The sequence below is a fragment of the Rhinatrema bivittatum genome, chromosome 3, assembly GCF_901001135.1.
Source record: "Rhinatrema bivittatum chromosome 3, aRhiBiv1.1, whole genome shotgun sequence".
Taxonomy (NCBI): domain Eukaryota; kingdom Metazoa; phylum Chordata; class Amphibia; order Gymnophiona; family Rhinatrematidae; genus Rhinatrema; species Rhinatrema bivittatum.
In genome coordinates, this window is record NC_042617.1 from 326,946,116 (window position 1) to 326,970,179 (window position 24,064).

General features: G+C 47.9%; 1 protein-coding gene across 1 annotated transcript in view; it reads left to right on the forward strand.

Moving 5' to 3' along the window:
- Positions 1-3,995: 3,995 nt before the first annotated feature.
- Positions 3,996-24,064, forward strand: part of SCML4 (Scm polycomb group protein like 4) — a 193,912-nt gene continuing 173,843 nt past the window's right edge. Inside the window, exon 1 of the mRNA XM_029595315.1 lies at positions 3,996-4,172. The gene's annotated coding sequence lies outside the window, so the exon portion shown is untranslated. The remainder of the gene's footprint in view (positions 4,173-24,064) is intronic.

The following is a 24,064-nucleotide window of genomic DNA, read 5'->3' on the forward strand; positions in this document are numbered from 1 at the left end:
GGAAAACGCAGGCAGGGTTCTTTGTCACAGACAATGGTGCAAACATGGTTAAGGCAATAACCGATGGGCGGTTTAAGAACATCCGATGTTTTGCACACACTCTGCACCTGGTAGTGAAGTCAGCTCTGGGCTTGGAGTCCAATGACAAGGAGAATGAATACCTGCATAGGTTAATACAGAAGTGCAGGAACATAGCACACTTCCACAGAAGTGTCAAGGCGTGGCAGGTTCTCCGACAAAAGCAGACTGATTTGGATATGCCTCACAAGCGTCTCATTCAAGACCTTGCCACCCGGTGGAATTCCACCTTTATGATGCTGGAGAGGTTACTGGAGCTGCAGACGCCCCTTCATGAACTTTCTGGTAGAATGGACATTGGTGTGCAGAATCCCCTAGGGCATCATGATTGGTTAGTCATGAGTCAGCTGGTGAAAATCCTGCAGCCCTTCAAGGATGGCACGGAGGAGCTGAGTTCCAGAAGTGCCACCTTGGCTGACATCATCCCTATAGTAAATTTCCTGGATGAACATTTGGAGGCCTTTAAACAGGAAGACGGAATGACTGCTGAGGTGCTGCAGTGTCTGGACGTTTTGCAGCAGCAGGTGAAAGACAGATTAAGGCCTTTAACAGATGACCGCACATACATGCTCGCCTCTGTCTGTGATCCCCGTGTGAAAGGTAAACTCGCCCTACAGACCAATTGTCTGTCATTTGTGAAGGAGCTGCTGTTAGCAAAGGTCCGTGAACAGGAGCGCCATAGGCGGAGACAGATTAGGCTTGAAGCAGAGGTGGAAACAGCAGGCACGTCAGAAAGTTGTGCTGCTAGCCCAAGCAGGAGCAGCACTGTGTCAGCAACAGTACCTCCTCATCCACGTCAGAACGCCCAAGGCATGTTGGCCATAAAGATTCATCAGTTGTGCTACGGGCGAGAGAGAAAGCAGCTGGATTGAGTGACTCAGAGCCCGCCCAAGCACAGGAGGAGACAGCAGCACAGCTGTCTGTGACACGGTATCTCTCAGAGCCGATAGAGAAAATGCAGACAGATCCGCTGGCATATTGGGCACACAAGTCCACTGTCTGGCCACACCTAGCCAAAGTGGCTCAGCGATATCTGTCATGTCCACCAACCAGTGTGCACAGTGAACGTGTCTTTTCAATGACAGGGGATATCATGAGCCCTCACCGCTCAAGGCTGGCACCAGAGTTGATGGAAATGCTAGTGTTTTTGAAAGTAAACCTGCCTTTGCTTGGGTTTCCAAATTTTCCCTGTGAATGGCAAGATGAATAAAAGCAATTCAAAGCCTTGCAGCAGCTCCAATTGCCTCCTATGCTCCAGATAATATAAGCACTGCAGCACATGTACCTGACATGAATCGCTGTTCCTGACCGTCAACTGTCCAGGCCTTGGGTTCCTACAAGTCTTTGACCTCGATTGCTGTGCCTGTTCATCCAGGCCTTGTGTTCCTACAAGTGTTTGACTTCGATTGCTGTGCCTGTTCATCCAGGCCTTGTGTCCCTAGGTGGGATTGACCTCTGTCCTCGACTGCTTTGCCTGTCAGTCAGGGCCTTGTGTTCGTACAAGTGTTTGACCTCGATTGCTGTGCCTGTTCATCCAGGCCTTGGGTTCCTACCAGTGTTTGACCTCGATTGCTGTGCCTGTTCATCCAGGCTTGTGTCCCTAGGTGGGATTGACCTCTGTCCTCGACTGCTGCACCTGTCCATCCAGGCCTTGTGTCCTACAAGGGTTTCACTTGGATTGTATGCCCTCTGGGGATAGGGAAATACCTACAGTACCTGAGTGTAATCAACTATGAAGTGCTGGAAACGTTTTAAAATAAGAATATAAATAAATTAAGAAAAAAAAATTACTATCCCTGTCCATCCAGGCCTTGTGTCCCTAGGTGGGATTGACCTCTGTCCTCGATTGTTGTGCCTGTTCATCCAGGCCTTGTGTTCCTACAAGTGTTTGACCTCGATTGCTGTGTCTGTTCATCCAGGCCTTGTGTTCCTACCAGTGTTTGACCTCGATTGCTGTGCCTGTTCATCCAGGCCTTGTGTCCCTAGGTGGGATTGACCTCTGTCCTCCATTGCTGTGCCTGTTCATCCAGGCCTTGTGTTCCTACAAGTGTTTGACCTCGATTGCTGTGCCTGTTCATCCAGGCCTTGTGTTCCTACAAGTGTTTGACCTCGATTGCTGTGCCTGTTCATCCAGGCCTTGTGTTCCTATCAGTGTTTGACCTCGATTGCTTTGCCTGTCAGTCCAGGCCTTGTGTTCCTACAAGTGTTTGACCTCCATTGCTGTGCCTGTTCATCCAGGCCTTTTGTTCCTACCAGTGTTTGACCTCCATTGCTGTGCCTGTTCATCCAGGCCTTTTGTTCCTACCAGTGTTTGACCTCCATTGCTGTGCCTGTTCATCCAGGCCTTGTGTCCCTAGTTGGGATTGACCTCTGTCCTCCATTACTGTGCCTGTTCATCCAGGCCTTGTGTTCCTACAAGTGTTTGACCTGCAGTCTGGCCTGAAACCCAAAAATGCAGTTCTCTGCCCTTTGCACCCAACTCCTTAGCATGGGGTGGGCAGGTAACTGCCAGTGGTTGCCTCCCTTACTGTACTTAGGCCAGTAACAACTTGGGCTCGGGCATGAGTTGGCAGGATACTCTGGGTAGACTGAGATGCAAATCCCCCCACTTCACAGTTCTGCTTGTATGAAGAGCTATAGGCGTACTGATAAGGTAGTGTGGCACCAAAGTAATACCATGAATACAAGAGGGAGCAGGATCCTGGATAATACACGGGGCCAAGGGAAAAGAAGGAACTGGAGGTGCCTCTAATTTTTATGGCATCAGCTATGTGATGTATTCACTCTCTGGTGTTATCTGAACCATTACTTCTCATCACATCCTATTTCTGGGTGGGTCACACTGCTGGAGTTTTCCTCTCGCCCTCAGCCATCCTAGCAGATGGTTAACCACCACGGACGCCCTGAGAGCTGACGGACAGACAGGGAGGCCTGGGTGTCCTCTCTAGCCTCCTGCAGCAGCCTCAGCGGTGGTGGACACTTGTTTCCACGGGTGACGGTGGCATGGTGGGTGCTCATGCGTGGGCCAAACTGCAGTGGGAACGGGACAAAGGGGAGGGGGGGGGTGACAATCTGGTTTCTGCAGCAACAAAGGATGGTCCCTTAAACCCCCCCCCCCCCCCCCCCCCCCCCCCGCCAACACACACCCCCACACCCAGGTTATTGCAATCCAGGTCATACTATGACCAGTTTTGCAGTGTACGTGAGTGATCTCTAGACAGAAGAAATAGGAAAAGGTGTCCTCTCTTTTTCTATTTTTATAATAGCAGAACATGCTAGATGAAGACATTTTGTGTAGTGGAGCATAACCGAGCTGCCGATAGAAAGGAAGTGCATGTGTGTATCGAGTTGTGTATGGGTGTGAGTGCGTCTGCTTGTTTATCTGTCTGTGCGTCTCTTCCTGCACCCCCCCCCCCCCCCCCCCCCCTTTTCCGGACATGCTGTGGCTGAGGCTGTCACCCTAATAGAAATTCATTGCTGTAGCTATGGTGAACCGCGTTTTCTGCCCGTGCTGAATGCATTAGTCTAATGAGATGTTTGCAGCTGGAGCCAGGGAGCTGAGCCCGGCTCTGTGCTAGGGCTGGAGATGATGACTTGTGCACGGCTCGGGGTTCCCGTGCTGGCGGGGGGCTCCCCCCCCCATCGGCGTGAGAGCCTGTCCGTCCGGATGCGCGCGCGCGCGCGCCTGTGTCTGCGGAGGGAGAGAGAGGGACGCGCGGCGGCTGGCGTTCTGCAGAATGCCACATCTGGCTGCATCTGGCGCTCCGTAATCCCTCCCCGCGTGGCTCTTGCGGGGAAAGCAGTGGCCCGCTCTGACCCGGGCTCTGCAGGGCGCTGACCGGCTCCGCCAGGAAGCGGCCAATTGAATGCCCCTCCTGCAAACTGGAAAGCCAAGTGGCCCTTCTTGATTTTCCAGGAGGCGTCTGCAAAAATAATAACAATCATCATCCTTAGAAATAAAGTGTGTGAGGGGGGAGGGAGGCTGCTTTCTCTGGGAATATCGACGAGGGCGCTCTGAATATTAGCGATTTCTCTCCAAGGCTGGGGCGCTGAGGTCCAGGGACTTCCCATCCTGCTCTCTCTGCCTTTGACCGGTAAGTCCTCAGCTGGCATTTCCAGTCACTTAAACGTTGGACTGCTTTGCTGCCGTCTGGTTTGTTATTCTATGTGTGTGTGTGTGTGTGTGTGTGTGTGTGTGTGTGTGTATCTAGCTATATATATATATATATATATATATCTGTAGATGGCTCACTCTCTGTTTTTCCATACGTGTCCACATGGAGAAAGAAATGTAATTGTAGATGCTGGGGAGCTGGGTTTGTAGTGAATACTGAGCTGCTTATTGATGCTGGGAACTGCCTGTGATGGGGAAGGGGGAGCCACACTTCTGCAGGATCTCGCACCCTTACCTAGCAGGTGGCAGGTTGGCGCTTCTGCCTGTGTGTGGCCCGGCCCCAGCCCCGGTTAGTGGCCCTGGGGGCTCAGTGGGGAGGATGCCAGGAGGAGATGTGCTGAATACAGAGGGGATCAGATAGGCGGGAGGGGGGTCTCTGCAGATATTTGTGCTGGGTGGCGGGTGCGGGTAAGCTTCAGTTTTAAGCTTTTTCATATTATGTGTATTTGATTGCTCCCCTCCCCCATTAGACCATTATATTTGCTAAGGCACAGGGATTTTGCAGACACAAAAAAAAATCTGGATTTAAATACCCAAATGTCTGGTGCCCATAAAAAAAAAAAAAATCCTACATGTTCTGGGCATGGGGAGGATGCTCCAGCAGCAACTCAGAGGAAAATCATTGAACCCTTTCATGGCCTGCCAGCTGGGCGAGCCATCACTGGTTTCCACAGGGCTTTTCAAAGGTGCATGGGTTCCAAAGGGTTAACAAAACTCCCTGCCCATCCTTCCTCTCCCCCTCCCCCTGAGTACAGATCAGACAACAAAATTGGTAGTCAGACTTTTTCTACCCAAGAGGTGGCTGCATTTCTGTTTTTGACATAATTGTAAAACATGCGGGGGGGGGGGGGGGGGGGGAGGGGGCGGCCTTCTGAACACCTCCAACCCTGAACAAATGATTTTGTTTTATCTTAGGTTTGATCTGTATTTTTTTTTCCAGAGGTGAGAGGCGCATGCAAAGTTTTGAGAGCTCCTGTTGCTTGTTATCTTGCCTCTGCATCATTAGGGATCTTGGTGTGACCAAAGGTTAGGTTACAGCCAGGACACGAACTTCAGCTTTGTCCCCAATATCATGAAATCCACTGGCCAGGACCAAGGGCTGGCCAGCGAAGGTGGCCTGTTATCCAGAGCACGGGTGGGGGCCCATGGCACATTTCCCTACAGACGTGCAAAGCTGCAAGAAGGATACCTTGACAAGGGTGGACCTCTTTCACTGTACAAAAAAACCCCTTAAAAAAGTAAAAAAAAAAAAAAAAAGGTTTTAGCAGGAAAGGAAAGAAAGGAGAATGTGAAATAAGAGCAGTCAAAGGTAGAACATGGACGGGAAACATCCTGTCCATGTTCCTGTCCACTGCCTGGCAGTGCTATTTGCTGGTTTAGGAGGGCTGTGCTGACAGACTGGGCTGCTAAAAATAATAATTAATTATAAAAAAAAAAAAAATTGCCGGGCTTTGTATACCTAAAAGAACAGGAAAATTAGTCTGCAAGACATTTGAACTCTGTGTTAATAATGCAGAGTTCTAGCAGCCTTATTGGTTGTGGAGGGAAAACGGGCTCTTGGTGGGTTGTGGTAAAATTCCCTATGTGTCTGGAAGGCTCCTCTCCCACTGCATCTCTGGCTCTGTCTGCACCCCCTTCAGACTTACCCAATAAAATGCAATTAAAGTATGAATGTTAAGAGATGGAGAAAGATCCCAGTTCTAAATCCAGGGAGCACAGGCAGTAAACAGAGCTTCCACAATGCGGACGGGACCAGATTTACCCCCTTGGGCACCTCTGGGTGAAGGAGAAGAATGTGTGTATGGGTGTCAATCGGATGCCCCTTCAAAGATGCGGTAGCAAAGGGGATGGGGGTGGGGGGGTGGCTGTGTCCCTGTGAACATGTGCGCTCTTGTGAAAAGATTGCTGCCTCCCTCCCTCCATCCCAGCAAGCTGGAATGCACATTCTCTGCAGGCTTTGTGGACCAAGGGCAGATGTTGCAAAAGCCTTGGCAGTAGATTCTGTAGAAGTGGGGCATGTGAAGAGGCTGCACATCGAACCTCTGGGCTGGACCGTATATATTGGCTGGAATTGGGGCAGGTGGAGACACTGCGCATCCGGTCTCTTGGTTGGGTTTGACCAGCTGCTGTCTGTAGGCTCTGCAGAATCGGACCAGGTGTTGATGGTCCCCCACCTAGTCCCTGCACTGGGTTATACTGGAAGCTGGCTGTAGGTTCTGGAGAACTGGGGCAGGGATTTCCAGAGACAAAAGCTGGCTGTGGGTTCTGGAGAATTGCTACACGTCTAATCTCTGGGTTGGGTTTGACCAGTTGTTTGTTGTAGATTCTGTCGAACCGGGGCAGATGTAAACGAGGGATGTGCTTTCACAAAAATATTTAATAATAAATAAAAATAAAAAATAGACAACGTGCACACTGTTCCAAGACAGTGTGCGCTATTTTGAATTAGGGCACATTAAAACAATACACAAAATTACATGGATTTTTTTCATTTTAAAAATAACATGAAATGACATAGACAATGTTGACATCTATATCGTTTCATGACGTTTTTTAAATGAAATGACAAAAAATTCACACAATTTTATTTTTTGGTTTTAGTGTGCACTGTTCTGAATTACTAGGCACTGAATCAAATTAGAGTGTACTAACTTGAAATAGCATGCACTAACTCAAATAGTACACACTAAAAACAATATTAAATGTAAAAATGAAAAATTATATACAACAAAACTAAAGAAACAACACCCCCCCCTAAAAATAAAACAAAAACAAAAAGAAACAAAATCTTTGGCCATGCACATCCCTAACAAACATTCTCTGTATTGGGTTATACTGGATGCTGGCTGTAGGTCCTGTGGAACCTGGGCAGGTGTAGATGCTGCACACCTAATCCCTGGGTAAGATTTGACCTGATGTTGGCTGTAAATTCTGTAGAAATGGGCCAGGTATTGACGGTGCCCACCTAGTCTCTGGATGCCGGCTCTAGGTTCTGTGGAACTTGGGCAGGTGTAGATGCTGCACACCTGATCCTTGGGTAGGGTTTGACTGGATGTTGGCTGTAGTGTCTGTGGAAACGGAGCAGGTATAGATGCCACACACCTAACCTCTTGGCTGGGCTTGAGCGAATATTTTAAGCTGTAGCCTCATGATACCAAGGGCTAATGTGACCAAAGAACCTACTCTTCTGTGATTCTACATATGAAGAATTTTCCTCTGTCCTTTATAACATTTTCTTTCGGGCCCGACCAGAGCAGGGAGAATATTTATACTGGATCGGATGAAGCCGGACACAATTACCTCTGAATAAATTAAGCAGCTGAAATAAAATGGTTTCCTGTGCCTAATTAGCAAAAGAAACATTCTCCTTCCACATGGAATCATTTTTCGCTGTTTTTGATGGCAATAATCGAATGTCTTTTCCACGACAGCCATGCTGCTGAACTGGACGCTAAATGCCCCTTTTGTCGTAGCTCAGGAGGGCCCTGCAGGCTGCACAGAAGACTGAAGGGCCGGGCTACGGACCTGGCTGCATTGGCAATATCTGAACACTTCATTTTTTTTTTTTTTAATTGCCCAGCAGTATTCTGCTCCTCCTTTTGGGCTTCCAGCTCAATCAGAATCAGCCTCTATTGGGCTACGCTTCCATGAGCCTTCACTTGCCACTACTCGGGGATTCACCCCCTATTTTTCAAGCTCCTTCCCCACTCAAAGCCCAGCCATGATGGCAACAGTCCTCTGCAAGGGGGCCACAAACTGCAGATTCTTCCAGAACCCAGCTACCATGGACCCTGAGTGTGGTCGCTACGTGTTGCCCTTGAGTGATGGCTGAGACTCCCTCCCCAACCCCACCCCCCAAGGGGCTGTGAGCTTTGCTTCCACAGCATCCCTGAAAGACCCAGAAGGCAGATTCCTGTCTCCCCCCCCACTGGGACCTCCACATGACGGTGGCACTTGCCACTGAACCAATGGGCCAGTCTATTCTGGCGGCTTCTAACATATGCAGATTGCTCAGGGGGATATGGCACCACCCGTACAACCAAGGCTTAAGACACATTTGGCAACAGATCTTACCTATGCTGGGCTCATCCGATACTGTGATGGCTCTGGCCACACTTTATTTATTTATTTATTTATCGCTGTACCTTGTCAGACAACACACAGAGATTTACAACGCATTTTAAAGACAGTCTCGTAACAATGAAAACAAAGGGGGTCCCCAAACAATATCGTTAAGATTGAATGACCCCAGCTTCTCCTCCCTCTGCGTAAGAACCACTCTCTGCCATCAAGAATGTTCCACCCAGCAGTTCCCATGGCAAGAACCCAGTGCCACGAAAACTAGAACCCCCCAGCTTCCATCAAAGGGAAAGTTCATGGAATATAGCCAGGTTTTCACAGCCTTCCTAAAGAACGGCTAACTTCTTGCAACCGCCCAGGGACTCTGTTCCTGAAACTCCGCATCTACGCAGGCAAAGGTCGTGAGATTGGAGAGAGTAATAGCAACGCCGGTCACCTCTGCTGCTGGGGGCCCTTGAACACAGCATCCACTGGGCCCGGAAGGGGTTTTCTTCCTTGGTATCTTCTCCTGGACGGTTGCCTTTCCTTCCAGCAGCTGCACTGGAACGTTAGCAAGTCTTTGGTTGTAAGGAAGGAGGGCCAAAACCACAGAGAGTGTTCTTTGCCTGGGGATCCTGATGAGACTAGCAAGGAGGTGCCCTTAGGAGTGGCCTAATGGGTAAGGTCCTAGTTTCCTAAGCCAAGGACTGGGGATTCAAATGTCATCTGGGGTGACCTTTAGATGCCTTTTTCTTCTTCTCTACAATTCTGGAGGTTGCACCTTCAAAAGCATATAATAAACTGGTAGGAGACAGTCCGGATATAGTGATGACTAAAATGGTCTCTGTTCTTCGTTCTAAAGCATAGGGGGATAAAGTTAAAGATCTGGACATGTTCACCCTGAAGGAAAGGCGAGATAGAAGAGATATGTGTTATTATTTGTGATAATTCTGGGTGGATCCTTGGACCGGTGGCAGATGACCACGCCCACGGGGGAAGATCCCGAGAGGGACCACCGGTCAGGCTCAGAGTTGGGAGACAGACACACACTTAGGGGTAGATTTTCAAAAAACGCGAATAGGCCTACTTTTGCTGGCGCATCAGGCGCAAGCAAAAGTACGCTGGATTTTAGTAGATACGCGCGGAGCCGCGCGTATCCACTAAAATCCTGGATCGGCGTGTGCAAGGCTATGAATTCTGTATAGCCGGCGCGCGCCGAGCCGCGCAGCCTACCCCCGTTCCCTCCAAGGCCGCTCCGAAATCGGAGCGGCCTTGGAGGGAATCCTCTAACGCCCTCCCCTCACCTTCCCCTCCCTTCCTCTACCTAACCCACCTGCCCGGCCCTGTCTACACCCCCCCCCTTACCTTTCTCTGGGGATTTACGCCTCCCGGAGGGAGAAGTAAATCCCCGCGCGCCAGCAGGCCTGTTGCGCGCCGGGACGCGACCTGGGGGTGGGTACGGAGGGCGCGGCCACGCCCCCGGACCGCCCCCGGCCGTAGCCACGCCCCCGTACCCGCCCCCAAAACACTGCCGACACGCCCCCTAAACGCCGCGACGACCGGGCCCGCCCCCGACACGCCCCCCTCGGAGAACCCCGGGACTTACGCGAGTCCCGGGGCTCTGCGCGCGCCGGTAGGCCTATGTAAAATAGGCTCACCGGCGCGCAGGGCCCTGCTCGCCTAAACCCGCCCGGTTTTGGGCGGATTTAGGCGAGCAGGGCTCTGAAAATCCGCCCCTTAGTTCTTTTATTAAACTGTTTTAAAGAACCACCAGAGGTGGCAGTAGTGAGCTGGACGTGCCCGGCTGGGCTGTAGTCCCTCAGATACTGGAACAGTGATCCCAGGATGGTTGAGCTGTAGAGAAACTGAGATAGTGAGTAGGCAGAGTATGCAGAGTTCAGGAACAGAGCCTTGATGGTAACACTCACACAATAGTCTCTAGAAGTAGTCCAGGTGTTTGAATGAGTTAGGCCCTCGAGGAGCGAGTACCTGTTTCCAGGGAAAGCTCTGAGAGGGAGTGAGTAACTCACTGGTGTTGTAGGCAGCGGTGACTTCCTGGCAGAAGTCTGGGAACGTGGGCCCTCGAGGAGCGAGTACCAGTTCCAGACTGCGACCTGAAAAGCAAGAGAGAGAGCGAGGCCCCCGAGGAGCGGGTACCCCTGGTAAAGACCGAGGAGGCAGAGTAGCAAGGTATGCAGAGAGCGAATCCCATCCGCAGCGATACCTGGAGGCAGTTAGGTAGGAAACCCATTGCTAATTCGATTAGCTAGCAAAACAAGAGACCTTAAATATCTGGCGATGATGACGTCATCTCAGGGGGACGCCCCTGAGGTTCGCTCCACAGCTGGTACTTGAGTTGGGGCCGTGCGTGCGCCCTTAGGCCTCAGGAGAACATGGCGGAAGGCAGCGTCTAGCTGGTCCGGGGACGCCGGAGGAGGTCGGCAAAATGACGCCACGGCAGTCAAACTTCCATCAACCAAAGAGGGAGCCGCCAGAGAGGTAAGGTGGGCGGAGTGGAGACGTCTGGCAGCGACGGTCGCAACAATATGACAGAGCTTGTCCTGGAGACCCCACAGCCAGATTTTCAGGATGTTCCCAATGAATATGCATGAGATGGATTTCCATGCACTGCCTCAATTTCATGCACATTTATCTCATGCATATTCACTGCAGATATACTGAAAATCCAACTGACTGTGGGGTCCCAAGGCAGGCTCGGGAAGCCCCGTGATAGAGAATTTAAATATCTCCAAGGTTTCCATGCACAGGAGGTGAACCTCTTTCAATGGAAAGGAGGCTCTAGAATGATGGGTCATGGGAAGAGGGGGAAAGGGGGTAGACTCAGGAAATATTTCTTTATAGGAAGGGGGTGGTTGCATGGAACAAGTATCTGAACTGAGGAAAGCATGGGATAATCTCAGGGGATTTCTGAGGGAGTGATGGGAATTGTAAAGCTAAGGGAGTCATTTATCAAAGTGCTATAAGGCGTTTTCGCATGCAAAAATCACTTTTAAACGCATGCGAAAACACCATAACGCATGGTGCGATGCACATTAGGAAAAGGGGAGGAGTTTGGGATTTCTGGCCAAGTGGGCTGGCTTTGCAATGCCATATTGCACAGCTTTAACTACACCTTTTTCATTTGTGTTAAGCTGTGCAATATGGCTTTATTGCACATAGCATTTTAAGCTGCTAGGGGAGGGAGGGAGAGAGAGAGAGAGGCTAGCTATAAGGCCCTCTTACTAGGTAGGTATTTATACCTCTATATAGCTACTCGAGGTGAGGTTTAGGTAATAGTGTAGGGGTTAGGGGCCACTTTGACATTCAGAGTGCGACGTATGAACAGACAGTGCACTCTTGTGAAGATTTGATGACCTTCGGAGTGAGGAAACTCACCCAAAGATGAGATTTGTGCAATGTTCTCTCAACCTAACTTGATGGACTCTCTACCTGGGTAACATCAATAGAAGGACCAGGGGGCAGTCCATGAAGTTAGTAAGTAGCTCATATAAAACAAATCGAAGAAAATTCTTTTTCACTCATCACATAGTTAAGCTCTGGAATACATTGCCAGAGGATGTGGTTACACCAGTTAGTGTAATTGGGTTTAATTTCCTAGAGTATAAATCCATAAACTGCTATGATGGTAATTAATAAGCAATAGTAGCTTGTAATCTATCAAATGTTTGGGTATTTGCCAGGTACAAGTGACTCGAATTGGCCACTGTTGGAAACAGGATGCTGGGCTTGATGGACCCGTGGTCTGACCCAGTATGACATATCTTATGTTCTTATGTTCTATTTTATAACATAATGCGGAAAATCAGTGGTGTGCCAAGGGTCTCCGGAATGCCACTGACTTCCTAAATAGATTTAATTGCAGTAATAAATCTATGTGACCATCAGAGCCTGTAGTAGAATGTGAAAATCTGTGGCTTCTAAGTAAGGCTTAAACCTACCAATCATTCGTAGCCTCCAACATGATTTTTGGATGATAGTTTTGACCTGTGGATTCAATGATAGAGTAATACCTTGTATTACTCCTAAGTTTTTTGCCTGACTGAGAATGGGAATATTTTGTGAATGAAAAGAGAGACAGAATTGATTTGTTTACATTCTTGCATAGACTATTTCCATCTTAGAGATATTTAATGTGAGTTGATTATGAGAGAGCCAGGTATTGATTGCTGATAGGTAGATGGTGAGTAAGCCAAATGAAGTCAACAAATCTGGTGATACTGGGAAGAAAAACTGTATGTCATCAGCATAGATACAATAATGAAGTTCCAAACCAGCTAAATGTTTAGAAAGGTGAAAGGCATAGATTGAATAAAACTGCAGAGAGTGAAGATCCTTGTGGAATTCCTGTCCTAAATGGAAACCAAGAGGATAATTGTGAATTGTACCTAACTTGCTGTGATCTGTTTTTATTACTGCTGTTATAAAATAACATATTTATTATAGGATTTTTTGAGGTTTTAGCTAATATTTTTGCGAAAGAATTGGTTGACAAGGACTTTCCAAAGAGTTGTAGGTAAAAGAGGCATTTCCAGGGTATTATCCCCTACCCCCGTCATATTGCTCAGAATCAAGCCACATATTCTGTTATAATTAGTCGCAAACCAGAAGAACTAGGCAGAGAGCTTTCCCCGTCTGTCCATCTGATGTTCCTTGACACTGCAAAGTGGGAGACAACTCTGCGTAGCTGGGTCCTGTTAATTACCTCTGTCCTGTAAAAGCGTCCTCCATCCCAGTGTAATCTTGGGATCGCTAACATCCGGTCAGACCTGAATCTGCAAGATGCTTTCAGCTGGGGATGGGACCATGCGCTCCAAATGTCCTTCAATACTTTATACAGAGGGAAAGACAGCAGATATTCAAGATGGTGACGGTGGAGAAGTCAGTGTAGAACTGGCATTTATACCTTTTTCCTTTCAAAGTCAAGAAACTTTATTGGCATGACAATTTGAACATGTGTTGCCAAAGCAATAGATAGCAGGGTGCAAAGGAAAGAATTACAAAGTACAGAAGTGAAGTAAGAAAGCCCTGGATTTTGCTCTGTGTTGTCCCTCAAGTCTAGTAGCCTGTTTCCAACAGTGGCCAATCCAGATCACAAGTACCTGGCAGGATTCCAAGGGGTAGAGAGATTCCAAGCTGCTTATCCCAGGGATAAGGCGTGGATTTCTACAACTGCACCTTAATAATGATTAATGGACTTTTCCTCCAGCAACTTGTCCAAACATGTTTTAAACACAGCTACACTAACAGCTTTCACCACATCCTCTGGCAACAAATTCCAGAGCTTAATCATGCATTGAGTAAAAAAATATTTTCTCTAATTAATATTAAATGTATTACCCAGTAACGTCATTATGTGTCTCCTGGTCTTTGTACTTTTTGAAAGAGTAAACAACCGATTCTCATATATCATTCTGCTCCCCGCATTATTTTATAGACCTCTATCATATCTCCCCTCATGCTCTAGCTGCTGTGACTCCTCTTCTCCACAATTATATAGAGATTTTATGATCATTCTTTTCTGGGGACGTCTGCAAAATTTCAACTTGCCCTAGAACACCAGGAAAACAAATCAAGCTGGATTGTTATCGATCCCTACACAGAAACTGGACCCTAGCAGAATCCCTCACCTCGGTCACGCATGCAGAATACAGACAGACCCTCAGCAAACACAAAATAAGAATACAAATGAGAAATAGAATCCTGCAGGCAAAAATTGAACTGGAGACACCCAAGAAGCCTGACTCTCCAGGTGGCGTAAAAGCGGAGAAATAGAAACAGAAATGCATTTCCTCCTTTGCCGTGCAAAATAGAAAGAGAGACGAGATGCAGATGTTCCCGAGCTGAGAGACAGAATCAAAGATTTGACAAGAATGAGCAGGAAAATTCTGTATAATCCTGGGAGAAACAGCAGCTATAGCAGCAACATAACAGTAGCTGTAGCTGTAGAAAATCTACACCCACTTTCAAAATGTTCACCTTTTGTTGCCTTATATCCTGGAAGTAAAATGCATTAGACCAATGTTGTTTCCATTTTTCAACACATCCTACCCATGTAACCCCCCCCACCCCCCTCCCAAGAGTAGGCGCATGAATTGTGAGAGGGTCTAGCACCTGAGTGATCCGAGTGCCAATCTCTAGGGAAGGGTTCTGAGGGAATGTGGGTCAAGCAGAGGGTGTAGTGGACCCAGGCCCAGAGGGATGGAGGGTATGCAGCTGAACTTAACTGGATAGAGCTCTCACAACGAGTATCCTCTCTATAGGGCTGATGCAATAAAAGCATGTAGAAAATGCACACCCATCCATCTCTCCTGGGCACGCAATTCAATAAGTTAATGAGGTGCTGTGCTAAAAATGATGCTTTAGGTATCAATTGTGCGTCCCTAGTGTATCCTTGGCATCGGTTACCCATGAGACATGGCTGTGCGTGGTTTAGGAAAATGGATGCTCAATTCATGAGCGTCCATTTTCCTAACCTGACCACCGTCAAGACTATTTTTTTTTCATGATGCTGCTTTGCTTTCTGTGGTTCCTCCTACTTAGTAGCGCGATGATATTAAGTAGGAGAAACCACAGAAAAGCAGTATTATTTGCTTTTCTGTGGAAGCTTGGGGCACATCAAGAATTAACACCAGCTGCGGGCTGATGTTAATTTTTGCGTGTTAAAACGTGCAATTCGGGCGCACAGTGATTTTTTGCATTGGGGGTACTGGCTAATAGCCTCATCTACATGGCATTTACATGTGATGAGCACTATTAGCTACAGGCTGATTTGGATACGCGTTTTGGACGCATTGGGAGTTAATCTGGTCCATCCAAAATGCGCGTCCAACCACACATAAAGCTGTGTGCTAGGCTAAGCGCACTATATTGCATCGGCCCCTATGAATAGAGCTCACACTGAGAATATATTCCAAACAAACAAAACTTTTATTTTCTGATATTACCAGTAGTCAAGGCAAGAAATAGAATAGGAAAAATCATTGATTAAATCAGGGTACATTGGCTTGCACAGCTAGACTGAGATAGCTGCAATTTATCCAGGAAAAATTAGGTGACTAGAGGATTCAACAGTTATATATACTTCATCCCCTTCTTAGAAGAACCATTTACAACCACTTTTCCCCACTTCTAAATCCAACAGCTTAATGCCCTGTTAGCAGATACATTTAACCCTTCTCATCCACTGCTACTGCCCCTTCTCTTTGAGCTTGTAATGCGTGGCATGATAATAAGCCCTTGGTACTGTGGTGGGCGAATGAGCCCTGTGACAGGACACACTGGTTTATGGTTTATTTGTTTTTTTTATAAACCGTCACATCAGTAATTAAACCATCACAATGGTGTACAATTAATAGAATAGAAATACAATAAAATGATAAAATACAAATAATAATAGCTTAATATCGACTAAAATATAAGTAACTTGGAATAAGTCTAAAATAGCTCTAAAACATTAATAAATCGATGATTAGAAATACAAAGCAATTAAGAAAATAAGATAAAATTAAATTAAAATAGTATATTAAAACCAGAATCAAAGAAATGTAGAATTTAAAACTGGAGCTTCACCTATACCAGCCGTCTCCCCCCTTGGGTGGAGCCTTTGGGTTCTGGCGGCCAACAGGACCTATGCAGGTTCCTAGGGCAAGGAGATAAGACAGAATGCAAGACACGGTGAGGTCATAGTAACATAGTAATGATGGCAGAAAAGGACCAAATGGTCCATCCAGCCTGACCATGTTTCTCTTAAGGGTAGCAACTGCCATTCTGTGCAGTTATTCGTTGAGTCTTCTTGAAAATTCAGGCATTGCGGATGTGTTTTGCTTACGGACTTGGCCTTAGAAGCAGTCCTGTGCTTTTTCACTTCTGTCTGCGTATCAGCACCCCAGACCATAAAAGTCAGAGCACATGGTGGTCGTCTGAATCCAATTCCTCTTCTACCCCACCCCCCCCCTCACCAACATCAAAGCAGAGAGTGATGTTGTAGTTGTGTCAAAAACCTCAAGGCTTATTGGTTAAGGATAGTAATCCCATGCTTACCAGTTCCCCAGACTGTAAAAGTCGGGGCCCTCATCGGTTCCTGTCTGAATCCAACTCCCCTTCTCCCCCTGCCATTGAAGCAGAGAGCAATGTTGGAGTTGCATCAAAAGTATCAAGGCTTGAGATTGCTCCATTTCTCCTCCCACTTTTTAATGCAGTAGGGCTGAGGAGTGAGTGTGCAGGGTTCACAACCTGTGTGTGCACGCACATACGTGCACAGCTTGGAGGGAACAGTGGTCAAGAGTGTGAGGATGCTCCTTGCCTTCTACCTCCTGTTCCACCCCAGTAGCGGCACTCAAGAATCCAGAGAAGGTATCCCACAAGGCAGCTCTTTAGAATTATGGAGGATCAGCACTCTGCAGAATGCCATCACTGTCAGAAGGCCATGAGTAGAGGAAAGGTACTGGACCATCTTTCAGACTGTGCTGTGCAATATCATTTACAAAAGCAACACCCCTTACTGTCACTTTCGGGGGAGACTGGGGACCCCATCTTCCACTCTAAGCAGTTGCAGGAGCAGGAAAACCATAGCGGAGGGGACATTTGTTTCTAAAGCTGAACCCCCACCCTTTCCTCCAGTAAGGTGGCAGTCCAGCAGCCTGCATCAGGCCACCATGGAGCAGGTGAGGTGGTGTTCCACATCACTGTCTTGGGGCAAGAGTAAGGCAGCATTGAAAGTGGTGGCATGGTGCATTGGGAAAATTATTGCCCTGGATGACCCCTGCAGGTAGTTGGTAACATGGGATTTAAGTTTCCGCTGCACCTCTTAGCACACAATTGCAAAGTGCCCTCCAGGACAATGATTAATCGGTTGGTGATATGCCACACCAGGATGGAGTTGCAGCTGGCCAAGGCAAAGGGGAATAGCATCCATTTTTCCAGTGACATCTGGAGCAAACAGAATGCTACTCTCCTCGATGGCAGCTGGGCAAGGCAGGGTCAGGCAGCAGCTCCGTCAGGGGCGCAGCAGCACAGATGGGCTGTGCTGTACACCCAGGTGATGGGCCAGAGCCAATACCGCAACCCAAATCTTAGCAGCGATAAGGGAATGATGGAGGGCTGGCAGAGAGGACGGAAACACATGACGGTTCCTCTTTGGGGTTTTTTTCTTATAGAAGGAGGCAGGAACATGATCAGTGCAGTGGGCGATGGGGTTATCCGATGCATCACACTCTTGCTGCATCTGGCAGTCAGGGAGGTTCTGGGGTTAAGGGCCAAGGAAGATAGCAGCTTTGTCCTGTGGGAACTGATAGAGAGGTACCCGAAAATAGTGGAGCATTTTAAACGAAGCGTGAAGGGCAGCATTCAAGAAGCAGCCAGGGCACTTGTGCCCCAGCTTAGTCAGGATGTAGGCACCAGGTGGAATTCTTCCTGTCTGAATATGCTGAGGTCAGTGGAGCAACACACACTCCATCATTGTCTACAGATGCATCATGTGCATCATGTGCAACCAATCCTGATGCTCCCAGGGCATCAGGATTGGTTGCACACGATGCAGTCCTGAAGGTCTTCAAGGGTGCCACAGAGAATCTGAGTTCAACAACAGCAATCTTGGAGGAGAAATTACTGGGTTTCCAATAGGAACAGGACTGGTGCCAGAGGTACTGGTGCTCACGGACTTCTTGCAGCTGAAACTGAAAATTAGCTCAGAGCCCTCATCCATCTGGATCTTTACATGCTGGCCACCCTGTGTGACCCAAGGGTGAAAGGGAGCATTACCTTCCAGTCCTGACTTACTCAAAGGAGAAACCGGTGGCCAGGGTGCAAGAATGGGAATGCTTTAGGCAATGGGGCAGTGGGGACGCAGTGATGGACAGAGCGGGCTCCTCACCCAGTACCCTGAAATCTACCACTTCCTCCTCCACTATTCTGCACCCCAACCACCACCCCTCTGCCCGGCCACCACACAATGGGCTCTCCTGCCACAGCAGCAAGCAACCGTGACCAGTATCTCCCGCCCCCTCCCCATCCCAAACAAAGGATAGTCTTGCACAAATTCTAGTCACACCGAGGTCAATATAAAAAAAAAACATAGGATGGATAACTTATTGGTTAATAAGTTATTATCAGAGATATTCAGCAGGATAAACGACTTGCTAAATGTCCTTGAATAAAGTAATCTGGGTCTGTCTAACCAGCTACGTTTTAATAGCACTGCTAGGTTTCAAAGTTATCCAGCTAACTCAACTCCACTCCGGATCGGCCCCAAAACTTTTTCCATTTATGTGGATAAGTTTTATCCAGATAAGTGGTGGTGATATTCAAAAGTTGGCATTTATCCAGGTAACTTTTGCATTATCTGGAAAAAATGCTTTTGAATATTGAGCACACGATGTTTTGGACACTGACCGACCTCACCAAAGTCACCCAGGATTTCCTTTCCTGCCCAAGAATCAGAGGTCTAATGAATGGATATTCTCAATAGCAGGGGATATTCTGAGTCTGCATCATTCACAGCTGGCACTGGAGGTGTAGAAAAGGTGGTTTCCCTTCAGATAAACCTCTCTCTATTGGGCTTCCCTGAATTTCCATGCTAGTGACAAAAGGACAGTTGCACAGCTTCACCAAGCCAAATGCTCACACTTTTTGGCCAAAGTGCCTTGCTGTGCTATCGGAAGATGCGTCTTGCGGCTGCTGGAGCAGCAAGGCCACCGGTGGTCTTGCTTGCATGAGTGACAGCTGAAGATATCTTTAGCGAGAATAGTATAGGCATGGCAGCCTGTGATCCAAATGGTCTTTATCTGCTTACATCTCCTATGTTTACTGTGTACGGACAGAAAGGGTCATTAGTGGGAGGGCAAGGGAGGGAATAGAGCAAAGATCAAGCAGAGTCTGTGGCACTATAGCAGGCTGGATGGACCAAGTGGTCCTTGACTGCCAGCGTGTATGGTGCTTTAGTGCAAACAAGGCTGTTCCCAGCAGACTGGGAGCAGATTTAAAGGCCCTTAATTCAGGAGGAGCCTTGGGGTCCACTTTCAGCCTCTGAAAGGCTTGGCTTGTTAGCCAGATAAACATATCCAGCTAACTAGCAGCAGTGCAGTCGCACTGCCATATATACCCGGTTATCTTAAAGTTATCTTGTTACCTTTAGGACAGCCCTACGGCCTGACTGGAGTTAGCTGCATAAGTTAAGCGGCTAACTCCGAATTTCCTCCTCGGAACGCCTCTTGTCCACCCACGGAACACCCCTTCTTATCCAGCCAAATTCTAACTAGTGACCCGGCTAGAATTTAACCGGATAAGGGCTATTACGTTATCCGTCTAAATGGCTTTTGAATAGGAACCTCCTTATGTCATCTGTGGATGCTGGGTCCTGCTTCTCGTAGGGAAGTTAGAGCTGCAAGTCCCTAAATGCTCCGGGATGAAACCAGGACTGGCTCAGTCTCACCCTGCACATGATGGAGACCGAGAACCTGCTTTCCTGTTGGGTAGTGAATGCCACAGGACAGAGTCTGAGCATCTCTGCCTTACATTCACGTTGTTCGCATTGTACTTAACTTACCTTGTGGCCTCTGCCCTCCGTGCAGATTGCCAACAGCATCGGCCTGGAAGTGCATCAAGTGCCTTTCACAAATCTAGCGCCATCTATTGATAAACAGCAGGCAGCCATGGAGTCCCTTGGGCATTATAAGCACATAGAGCTGTCTATCAGCAGCAACTGTAGGGTCAATATATGGCTAAGAATAGCAGCAGAGATGCAATTAAAGTATTACTGTGCATTAAAGAGCTTAAATAAGTACCACAGTAACTGTGCTGCTTAGATTTAGATTATACTATATTATATCTCCGGCCCAGGCCCTTGCCACTTTTACATCGCTTTGGAATTTTTCACTTCTCCTCTGCTTTTGGGTTATTGGTGATGTACACTGTTGCAGAGGTCTATGATGGGGATTTGTCTGTGTCTGTAAGGATGTGTGTGAAGGAGGACTTCTGGTGGGGGCGCACCCTCTTTCAGTTTAGACTTGTGTTCGGACTGGGTGTGTTATGATCTGGATTTGTAGGTTTGGAATCTTGAAGTGATTCCAGTCCTAGGGCAGTGATTCCTGAAACATAAGAACAAGGAAATGATGGCAGAAAAGGACCAAATGATCCACCCAGTCTGCCCAGCAAGCTTATGCCATTATCTGCTGCACTGTGCAGGTTACCCCCATGGTCATCATTTTCAAAGACCGTAAATGTCAGGGCCCTCGGATGCTGTTTAAATCCAATTTCCCTTAACCCTTGCCGTAGAAGCAGAGAGCAATGTTGGAGTTGCATCAAAAGTATCAGGCTTAGCGATTAAAGGTAGTAAAAGTCACATCAGCAAGTTACCCCCATGTTTATTTGTTCCCCAAACAATAAAAATCAGGGCCTTCATTGATTGCTGGCTGAATCCAATCTCCTTTTTCCCCACTGCTGTTGAAGCAGAGAGCAATGATAGAGTTGCACTAACAGTAACAAGGCTTATTTATTAAGGGGTAGATTTTATAAATGTACGCGCGGGCGTACTTTTGTTCGTGCACCAGGCGCGAACAAAAGTACGCTGGTTTTATAAGATACGCGCGTAGCCGCGCGTATCTTATAAAATCCAGGGTCGGCGCGCGCAAGGGGGTGCACATTTGTGCAACCTGCGCGCGCTGAGCCTGGCACGCGCTACCTGTTCCCTCCGAGGCCGCTCCGAAATCAGAGCAACCTCGGAGGGAACTTTCCTTCCGCCTCCCCTCACCTTCCCCTCCCTTCCCCTACCTAACCCACCCCCCCGGCCCTTTCTAAACCCCCCCCCCACCTTTGTTGGCAGATTTACGCCTGCGGAAAGCAGGCGTAAATCTGCGCGCGCCAGCGGGCTGCTGGCGCGCCATCACCCAACCCGGGGGCTGGTCCGGAGGCCTCGACCACGCCCCCGGGCCGGTGCTACGCCCCCGGGCCCACCCCCGAAACGGAGCGGCACTCGCGGTACGCCCCCGACACGCCCCTCCATGCAAGCCCCGGGACTTACGCGCGTCCCGGGGCTTGCGAGCGCCGCCGAGCCTATGCAAAATAGGCTCGGCGCGCGCAGGGGGAGTTTGGCGTAGGTTTTCGGGGGGGACGCGCGTAGGATAAGTCCAGACTGCTAATAAGTCCATAAAGGAAAATAAAGGCTTCCATAGTTTGAAGATGCACTTTTGAGTGACTCTACTTGCTTGAACCCCAGGCATGGGTTCGTCAGTGTAAGTCTATCTGTCAATGGAAGAGAAGACTGGAAGACTTGGGGTTTTCGGGGCACAGTCAGATGATTCGCAGAAGGAAATAGAGTATTTGAAGTTGTTTTCCCTATTCAGTAAGACAAACTGTACAGTCCTTGCCTCTGGGCCAGCTCCACTATATTGCCTGCTTGACCGTGAACCCAGAGAGACGGGTGTGAGGCTCCAAAACCAAACTTTCTCATTTTATGTGCCCCAGAAGGGGGTTTCATGTCTTAGACATTCATGCCATATTCTGACTGTTCCCCAAGTGTTCCTTGCGATTTCTGGTTGATCCTTCATTCAATGTCACCTTGGCTGAAGCTAAATATCTACTGCTTATAATTTCTCGGGGTCGCGTCCACCAACTGTACTGGGACTGCCTACACTTCCCCGCTCCTCGAGGCAGTGTTACGTCATCACTAGAGGCTCAGCTTGGGCTTCCCTGTCCTATGGGCTGGCCTACGGCTTTTCCTCATCATCCTGTGCTGTGCAGCTCCTCCCCTCGGGATTGCCCTCCGGAGTTCCTCCTGATAGCTCAAGCCTCACGCCCCCTGCTCTGCGGTCTGTCTGGCATTCCTCCCCTCGGGGTCTCTGCCCAGGTACTGCCTCCAGTCTATTTTCACGGGGGTCCTCTCCTGGTACTGTGGAACCTCTCCATTGCCTCACCCAGAGCTCGCTGCTGTCTCTGACCTCGCCTCCCGACGGTGCAGACCCGTAGGGCTCCTCCTCACAGGCGGTAACAACTTGCACCTCGGGCCAAGGGCCCACATACCCACAAATCATAACAAGAATATAAAATCCTTTACGTAATCCATCACTCAGCTTTCCACCCACCCCACCCATGTGTTAACATTAAGCCCTGTAATAATCTGAAAGCTACCAAATCTAGTAGGAGGGTGTTGCCCAAACAGCTGAGCTCCCAGGTCCCAATGGCCTTGCTGGATGGTGTCCGGTCACTACCAGCCTGCCAACAGTGATCCAGTTAGTTTCTGGAGACTTCTAGCCTACTAGTACCAACCCGGCTACCCCGTGGCCTGCTATTCCACTAGGTAGCGTGTTCCACATCAGCTCCTTATTTTCTTCTTATCCCCTTGCTGCTCACATCTGATCTCGAAGACATGAAAAGTAGGTTACTTGCCATTCTGTGATCTCCCAACCCTATTTTTCTACCATTGTGCTCTAGATCTGTCCCCAGTTTGCTAGAATTCTGCCACAAGTTTAGTTTCTACCACCTCTGCTGGTATTTTTTTCCAGGCATTGCTTCCTTCTCAGTAAAGGAGTATTTCCTGAGGTTTCCTCTCAGCCGTCGTCCCTGAAACTTTAGCTTTTGATCCCCTTGTCCGTTGAATTTCCTTTTGCTTGGAAGATGTCACCTTCCTGCACTTTACTGAAGCCTGTCAAATATTCAGATGTTTCCATTGTATAGCCCCTTTCCCTTGTTTCCTCCAGCGAATAAATTTTGCCTCCTTTTTATCAGGAAAATTGCAACAGGTGATTATGGTTCAAATTTGGATTTATTATCCAGTTATGGGAGGAGGGCTGAAAGAGATGGGGAAGATCAATCAGGGGATTACAAGCAGTAGCCTGTTGGATGGACGAGAATAAACTTAAATTAAATGTGAAAGGTCTAAAGCTTTATGGATAGGTGAAGAGACTTCTCACGCGTATTTTCAAACTGAGACGAATGGAGCAAAGATTTCCTTTGCAGACTTCAGTTCACAATTCAGGTATTAAATTAGATTCTGCTCTCCCATGAGATGGTCCGATTTCTGCTGTGGTACAGATTATTTTGGATATCTTTGTATGGTGCATAGGATGCATACCTACTTATCTCCCACAGATTTACATCAGTAGTATAGGTGTTAGTTATGTCATGCCCAGACTCCTGTAATGCGATATATTCTGGCTTCCATCAGGTAGCTATGAAAAGCCCAACTAGAGCAGAATATAGCCACCAGCCAGGATTTGGCAAGGACTGGGTGTAAGGGATCAAGTTAGTCCTCTGTTGAAGGAACTACATTGGCATCTTATGGAAGCCTGATGTAAATTAAAATCATTAATGTTGGTGTTTAAGACATTGCAGGGAAAAGCCCCAAATTATCTTAGATATCAATGATCTCTGTATGTGTCTGTTAGAATTTTGCATTTCTTACAGGAAAACATTATTAGTCCTCCCATCGAAGTAAGTGATTCGCTTACAGCATTTGAGAATATGGGCCTTTTCTGTAGTGCTATCAGCACTTTAGAATAACTTTCCCAGTTCACGCCGACTCCAAAAGGATTACTTAGTCTTTTATAAGGTCTAAAAACCCTGGTAATTTCCAACAGGGTATTCCTGATGTGCCAAGCTACTGATTAAGGAGAGGATTCTGTGTGGATGTGAACAAAGGAGACCATAGAGAGAATGATTTTGATTTGCTGAGCTATTGATTAGAGGAGAGATTTTTAATTGGAGGCAAATAAAGGGGGTTAGTGATAGAAAGTTTGTTAA